This window comes from Thalia democratica, chromosome 3 (assembly GCF_965202585.1).
Source record: "Thalia democratica chromosome 3, ktThaDemo2.hap1.1, whole genome shotgun sequence".
Lineage (NCBI taxonomy): Eukaryota > Metazoa > Chordata > Thaliacea > Salpida > Salpidae > Thalia > Thalia democratica.
The window spans coordinates 83,003,073-83,011,615 of record NC_139167.1 but is presented as its reverse complement, the minus strand read 5'-3'; the positions used below and the strand labels follow the sequence as shown (position 1 = coordinate 83,011,615).

At 25.3% G+C, this 8,543-nt stretch overlaps 1 pseudogene; it reads left to right on the top strand.

Annotated features, from left to right (window-relative positions):
* The first annotated feature begins 1,104 nt into the window (after positions 1 to 1,104).
* LOC145832627 (ubiquitin-conjugating enzyme E2-17 kDa pseudogene) lies at positions 1,105 to 1,868 on the top strand (annotated as a pseudogene).
* The last annotated feature ends 6,675 nt before the right edge of the window (positions 1,869 to 8,543 follow it).

The window sequence follows — 8,543 nt, the reverse complement described above, 5'->3', positions numbered from 1 at the left end:
TAATTTAATTTTTTTTTGTTTGTAATTTCAGTTTAAAGCTCATTTAAAATGACTTAGTAGACATCTGATTTATTTAATAATGGTACAGTAAAACTTTATTTTTAATTTTAGACTATGATATTTTTATTTCAATTTTTCTAATTATACTTATTTACAGGTTCAATTTACTTATCTTTTAGATTTAAAAAAAATACTTCACTTACAAACTAGCTAATCTGTACCATAAAGTATATGTTATTTAATTTTAAATTCATTTTAATTCAAAAAATGTACTGTTTCTTAAAACTAGTTAAAGGAACCATATTTCAACCTCAAAACAGTTTAATATTTATAAAATCAATATAAATAAATAACTACATATTTATTTTTTCAGTAAAATGTCGTTAACACCGTACAAACTGTACGAGTTAAAGACACATAAATATGTGCAGTTAAGTATTTTGTTTTACTTGAAGAGGTCGCAATTTTTTATCACCGAAACTTGATTTCGCATATAAAAATACTTATATTCATTAAGCTTTATAGTCTGTAAATAAAACACAAAAAAAAATACAATTGACGCTATACCATTGACATTTATTCGATGTTAAACTTAATTAATTGATAAATCAATGATTACAAAATCAGTTGCAAGTATTTATAAACGTCTTTTAGAAATGAAACACGTATTTAAAATTTTGAGTTTGAGTTCTAAAAACGTTGGTAGTTACAAATAAATATTGTGAAATTATTTTGAATTAGTTTTGTTTGTATTTTTTAGTTTATAAAACTTGTTTAAAATGCGTTAATATAATTTCAATTAGTTTTATAGTGGTGAAGTAAAACTTAAATTTTAAATTTAGACACTGACCTTTTTATTTTATTTTTATAATTAAATTTACAGGCTTCAATTTACTTCTCTTCTTAGGTAGTATAAAATATTTTACTTTCAAATTAAAGAATCTGTACCATAAAGTGTTATGTTATTTAATTTTAAATTCAATTCTATTCAAAAACTGTACAGTTTCAAAAACTAGTTAAAAGAACCTTACTTCAACCTTAAAACAGTTTACTGTTTATAAATTAAATATATTTAATTAACTAAATATTTATTTTTTCAGTAAAATGTCGTTAACACCGTCCAAGCTGCACGATTTATCTGAAACTCATCATTCAGAAGAGACAATCGATCAGAAGAAAAATGTGGCGGGATTCACTAATGATAAGCCCCAACACAAGCAAACAACTTCGATGTTCAGCAACCTTTAAGTGATTACCTGCCCGTTGGCTACAAACACCTTTGTTCCTGAAAGTCCTGCAGAGTTCCCTGAAACACAAGCCGAATTTGATAAGCCGCCGGAACTCATAAAACTCGTAACTTCTCGAGAAATTTGAATCAAATGAACATCAAAAATGAACAAAAGAGTTGCACATCGACAAAGACGTCGCAGCAAGGAGACTCGAGAAGGAGCTCGCCGAAAACCTGAAAAACCCTCCAACGGGGTGCAGCGTCGCTTTGAAGGGCGACAGCTTGTTCGAGTGGCAGTGCGTGATAGAAGGACCTCCGGACAGCCCTTTCGAGGGAGGTAAGTTTACGCTACGCTTCGTTTTTCCCAAAAAGTTACCCGTGGAAGCCGCCGAGAGTGACTTTCCTGACCAAAGTGTACCATTGCAACGTGGATAGAAAAGGCAAGATATGCGTTGACATTCTCGACACAAAGTGGTCTTCCGGCTACACGGTCGCCACTTTGCTACTTTCTATCTGGACTTTTTTCACCGACTGCGACCCCCACCGACCCCTGGTGCCGGAGATAGCGGAACAATTCGTAAAAAACCGCGAAAAGCACGATGAAGTTTGCAGGGAATGGACAAAGATGTACGCATTCTGATTTTTACGTCATATTAGTTTTGAAAATTGTGATGTTGACTCTTTTGTTGAATAATGTTATTGAATGAGTTCTTTTTTTGCTAAAAAAGTTTTAGTTTTAATCTGTAATATTTTTTCTCTTTTTGTAATCAATTTAGTTGGGTTATGTAATAAAGTCTAGTCTTAAATTTCTTTGTTTTAATTCTATTAAATATTATGATATAAATAAATATTTATTTTGTGGATGTTTTAAAGGCGAGCTAAACTTTAAAAATATAATTTGGTTCAAATTTTTTTTCGTTAAGAAATTTAAAATATATCTAAATTTAACCTTAAGCGTTACTGTATGTGGCTACGTAGTTTTTAAAACTTTGTTCATTTTTTGTAAGTCTGTTAATTCACCTCTCAATCATCGCTTTGAGGTTCCTATCAATAATTTAAATGTTTTGATTTGCTATTTATATAACTACTTTTGAATTTTGAAGTATGGTTATATTGTTAGTCAGGTTTAAAGTTGTATCTAAAAAACTACATTGATTGCGCAATCGATAGTTATTTCAAAAACACTATTGTTAAATAGCTTAATTACATCTTTAAAATGATTTTTGGAAAATGATTGATTTTCTGTTCTTTAATTGCGAGGCTGACACCTCAGTATTAGTATCATCTCGTTATAGTTATAAGAGCCGATCGGTACATCGTATTCTAAACACTTATATCTCCAAATTTTATTGACATAGGCTTAAAATATTTTGCATGTCTGTTCAAGTAACTTAATGTCGTTATCTTCTATATCTGCATACGTTTTTGCAAAGGTTTAGGTTTTATTAGGTGTGATGCTTAGAACTCGGGTAGAAATTTACAATATCAAATGTTATAAATCATTTTTTATTTTTCTGTTCTAGTTTTTCAAATCTTGTGATTACATCGTGAGAGTTTTTCATTAGTGTTATAGTGTTTTTGTTTTTACATTTCTGACCAATTTTTCTTAAATGATCTTATTGATGCGGCTCAACTCGTTTATCTAGGGTTCAAAACACTACACTAAGTGTTATAGGGGAAGTGATTTTTGTGGACGTTAATCGTTTTGGAAGCATATGCAGCTGTAAACCTTAGGTTTGTTTTTATTTTTGTATTTTCTTTCACATATAAAAGTTTCTTATTCTAAGTTTATTTTGTTTTTTAGCATTCAAATATTTTGTATTTTATAGTTTTATTGTTGATAAACACTAATAACCAAAATATAATTAAAACATATAAAATATCTGACGAAAATATAATTGTTAAAAAAGTCAGTAATATAACAAAAATCGAAAATATTCAAATAAATTTAAGAGCGAAAATAAAATGTGTTTTGTTATATATATTAAATAGGTTATGCACTGGAAAAAACTGTTAAATTTTTTTTTAATCGTGTCTCACGTTAAATTTTGATAAATTTTGGTAATAAATTTAGTTTTGTTTTTGTCTTTTATTTATGTGTCTAATAAAAACGACCTATGAGACGTTTAAAACTTTTAAGAGGTTTTTCATTTTATTTTAAACCATTAACATAAAAAATGTTTATAATGTTTATATGATGGTTGTTTTAAAAACATATGACGTCAGTAAACCAACAAACTTATTCTAGCTTAATTTATTTTTCAAAAAAAAATCAAGTATCTTTAAGGGCTGTAAAAAAATTTTCCATCATAGGTAATTAGTTAAGTTACTATTTGTTAGTTTTATTAAAAAGCTACTTTTTTTATCTTTTGCGTTAAATGTATAAAATTAACTCTTTAGTGTCCCGCTCATCTAAGTTTAAAAAAAATAGTAGTATACATTCACCTCTCGCTAATCTACGCACTCATTTGTCTACGCACTCTTTGTTAGTTAAGCCTTTTAAGATTTTGAAATATTGCAAAGAAATTTGTAAAGACTTTGATATTGTAAGTTTATTTTTGTATAGAGTTAATAATATATTTGTTTATTTATATTAACAAACATTAAGAATATAAAAGATTTCAATAAAATTTAGATAATTAAAGTTTAGTCTGTGTCTTCTAAAATTAAACTACAAACAAAAAAAAACATTTTACTTCAACCCACCCTACTGCAAGTCAGTAAGAACTGATATAGATGAAGCTTTTATGCAACTGATATGTAATTACTTTTAGAAGATCACAAGCTAAACAAAGAAATATAAAGAAACAGTTGTAAAATCTCACATAGCTGCATCAGCATTATTTAAAAATTAATGCAAAAGCATACTCGAAAGTACTTAAAAATTAAAAGCAATTGAGAAAACGAAACACTTTGCGACTGACGATCTCAAACAAAAATCTCCTTGATAACAAATGCTTAGTTGGAGATGTCAAATATAAATCAACAATAAGATAAAAAACTATTAGATTACTATATAAGCTCAGCCTATACTTAAATTTTTCTTTCAACTCTAGATTTACTTAGACATTAGTACCTTTATAAACTGTTTAAGTAGACAAAAATTAAAAAATATGATTTGTTATCTAAGGTTTCGGTGATGCAAACAACTTTTAATTAAAAATAACTGTTTAAAATTTATTTTTCTTATTTAGCCTTAAAACTTTACTAACTGATATAACACGTGGTACAATAACAATGCTGTTTTAAACAATCAGAAATCAAAGACATCAAAATCTTCATTGAAAATAGAAAAAAACTAAGAAAATTACAAAGTAAAAGTTTGTAAAAGACAAAAACTGAAAACATTCATCAAGTGTACTTTAGATAAAATTAATAAGCTTCTGTTTTCAACTTGGTTATACTTTTCAACTAAACTTTTTTAATAGTTCTTAATTCAGACTCTAATATGCAAATAATTTTAAGGTTTTCCTTAAAAGATCATTATTACTTCAACGGTGTAAAATTACACAAATAATAAGACAACAAAATTATTTTTTAGTGGCGTGTTTGATGGAAAAAATCATTAACACGCTTAAAACTAATAAGCTACTTGTTTATTTAAAACAAACTTTTTAATTGTATAAATACATGAAGAGGTAGGCTAAAAGTTGTCTTCAAAAACAAAACACATCTCTTAGTCACGAACTCTAATAATCTTTTTTTTTTCAAAATACTTAGTTTTTAATATATAATTTTGTTTATAGTTCTACAAAAATTTTTAATTTTTTAGTTTTAATTAAAGTATGTTTACTGTTTTTATTAGTATTAATTAAATTTTTGATGTTTAGAAATGTAAAAATTTATGAAATAAAATAAATTTATAAGACTCAGCTAATAATTGGCATTAAAAAACTAGTTTAAAGTTAAGAAATAAGTATTTAAACAAAAAATTAGATGATCACTAAAACTGTTTTAAGCGATAAATACTTTAGCAAAATACGATTACCAGAAGTTTAAAAATAGTATGTGTAAAATTCAAACAAATAAATCTAAATTTTTGCAAATTCTAAGATTTAAAAAAACTTGTTTGCTTAGTATTTTAGTTTTAGCTCAGTATACTCATGAAGCTACCATAATGAGAAAATAAAAAAATTTTATTGTTTTGATTAATAATAAATATTTATTTTAATAACTGAATTTTTTTATATTAACATAGAAATTCAGAACATTACGTGAATAAATAAAAAATTAATAATGTCAAAAAAAATTATTGCTTGATTAGAAAAATGTATTAAATCAAAATATAAAAACAGTTTAAATTTACAGTACCTAATAAAAAGTAATTTATTTTGAATTTGTCTGCAATACAGTAAACATATATAACTTTAAACTGTTGAAAAACATTAACAACTAAGATTTTCTGATATGATTATACCAAAAAAACAAACAATTTACTGTGTTAAATATGAATAACTTTAGAAAGAACTTTATCTCTTTAAATAAGCATTTTTAGGCTATTTGTTACTTTTTTTAAAATATTTTATGAAATTAATAAAAATAACTAGCAAAATGTCTATAACATTCAAAAAAAAAAATTTAAGTGATAAGTCGATCGAGTTATAATAGTTTAATACTTGTTAATTGTTGAATAGAAATAAGTTTAGTTATTTATTTTATAGTAATGTATGTTTTCTTTATTGTTTTTTTAATGGTAAGTATTAAATACTCCTTTGTACTTTTATAAAATTAACTCAGTCTATATGAAATGCACAACCAATATAATTGGATTTGAATTTTTAATTTTTCAATAAAGATTTAAAGTTATATAAATATTAAGTAACTAATGTAGCAAATCAAAATACTTTTAAAAATGATGAGTACGAAATACAATATATTTTTAATGACATTACGCAAAGATCGTGTTTCTGTTTAATAAGACACTTACTTTTTTAGTAAAAATTTATTAAAGTTACTACAGTTTTGAATCTAAGTATAATGTTAAGTAACATTTATTAAGTTTGAAATTTTATTACAATAATCCGTTGAAACACTTTTCGATATACTTTTACAAGACTCTAAAACTTCCTGAATAGGAACATTGCTATGATAGGAAAACAAATGGATGATTATAATATAGATTACAACGAATTTTGAGTTTATCCTGTATTTTTATTCATAAAATTTTGCTCACATGTTATATATAGCGACATTAAATCTATGTATAAAAGGTATATTTAATTTCTAAGTATGTAAATTATAGAGTTTTTTATAAAGTCGGTCTTTAGATTTAACAAAAATTTAAAACTTCAAGTCACTTCAAGCTGGTTTTACTGTAATGAATAAAAAGTAAATATGTAGCGAGTAATAGTCGTTTAAAAAAAATAGTTGATTAAAGTAAACAAAGAACTTGAAGAAGTTTTCTCATAAACTTCTGCTTCTAGTTATACTTAATTTAACTAAAATTAATTTATTACTCTATTTCAAAAAAAAATTTCAGTACTTATTTCGTTTTTACTTACGTTATTTCAACTGTTTGTAATTAAGTAAATTTTAAAGATATTTTTGTCAACTTAAGTAACTTAAGTCGCTAGTTTAACATTTTTTAAATTATATAGATTTAAGTGAAGGTTTTTAAGAAGTTTACGGGGGCAAAATTTGATTAACCTCGGGCTTGTTATACAAATACACATGTCTGTTTAGTTATTAGTAACTGTTTTTTACTCTAGGACTAAGTAGATAATTGTTAATAATTTGTAATCAAGATGGTAAATCGACGTAACATACTTTTGCGGTTTGTTATATGACATAACTGTTTTTATATATGTTTAATGTTCATATCTGTTTATACCTAAACATCGTGCTTTTACACTTAATACAACAAAAGTATTTGATTTCTTTTAGTATTGATTTGAATTCCATCATCTTATTAGGCCTATGCAAGTTGTATAACAAGTTGTAAAAGTTTTTAAAATGAAACGTAAAATTAACCTACTATAAAACTTTAATACTATTTAACTTTAATAATAAGTCAGCAATAACACAACATTAACAACTGACTTACAATGTAGTTTTCAGATCGTAATATATAGTTTTTTGTATCTGAATATTACTATTGTAAAAGTTTACTTTTTACATTTGCTTATGTTAAAATTAATCAGTCACGTGAATTATTACAAGATCCAACTTAAATATAGTTTTAACTGCTTACTTTAAAATCCTACAAAGAGTAGTTCAAAATATGTTAAATTAAACGATATATTAAATTGTGTGTGATTAACGGAAAACGTCTGTTAAAGTAGATTGAAAGAACCAAAAAAAAATGAAAAAAAAAATTATGTGTTTGGTTAAATATCATAAGATAAGGTAATAAAAATAAATTAAAATTATGTTAAGTTAAGGCTAAAATTAAAATTTATTATAAAAATGTTTTACGTAACACACTAAAATCATAATGCTTTAATAAAACTAAAGTTAAATAAAAGCAGATATTTTAATAACTTTAATAAAACTAGTTTTTTTTTTGCATGAAATCCAGATTAAAAACAAAAAAAAGTAAATAGGTTAGAAACGATGGGGTTAGAAGTGATCGGGTTAGAAGTTATCGGGTTAAAAATGATCGGGATAGGATTGATCGGATTAGATATGATCGTGTTAGAAATGATCGGATAAGAAATGATCGGGTTAGAAATTATAAGGTTAGAAGTGATCGGGTTAGAAATGATCGGGTTAAAAATGATCAGGTTAGAAGTGATCAAGTTAGAAATGATCTGATTAGCAGTGCAGGGGTTAGAAATGATAGCGGGTTAGAAATAATCGGCTCCCATGAGTACAAGTAAATCACAAAAAAAAAGGTTGAACAATTTTAGTTCACAACAAGCCATGTTTAATTAATGAAAGACTTATGAATCTTAACAACCAAAAAAGACAATGTTTTACCATTTATTAAAGCAGCAAGAATTAGTTACACACTATAAATTTTACGGATTTTATATTGCAAACATTTACATAGGCATGAAAATGGACTGATAATTAATGTTCATTCATGTTATTTCTTTTCCTAAACGATAAAATGATTTTCTTAATAAATATTCAGAAAAAGGTTTTAAATTAATTTGAGTATTTAATCTTATTTAAAACGACATAGTGTGTTTTTTTGTGATTCTTTATAAAATTTGATATGTGCCTTATATTGTTCTGATGAAACATGATAACGTTGAGACTTAGTAAACAATATAGAAATTATTTGTTTTTTGTATTATAACTTTAAATTATTAATATGTTTTATTTCTAAATCAAATAAACAACTGGTACGGTTACTTATTTAAGTTGATAA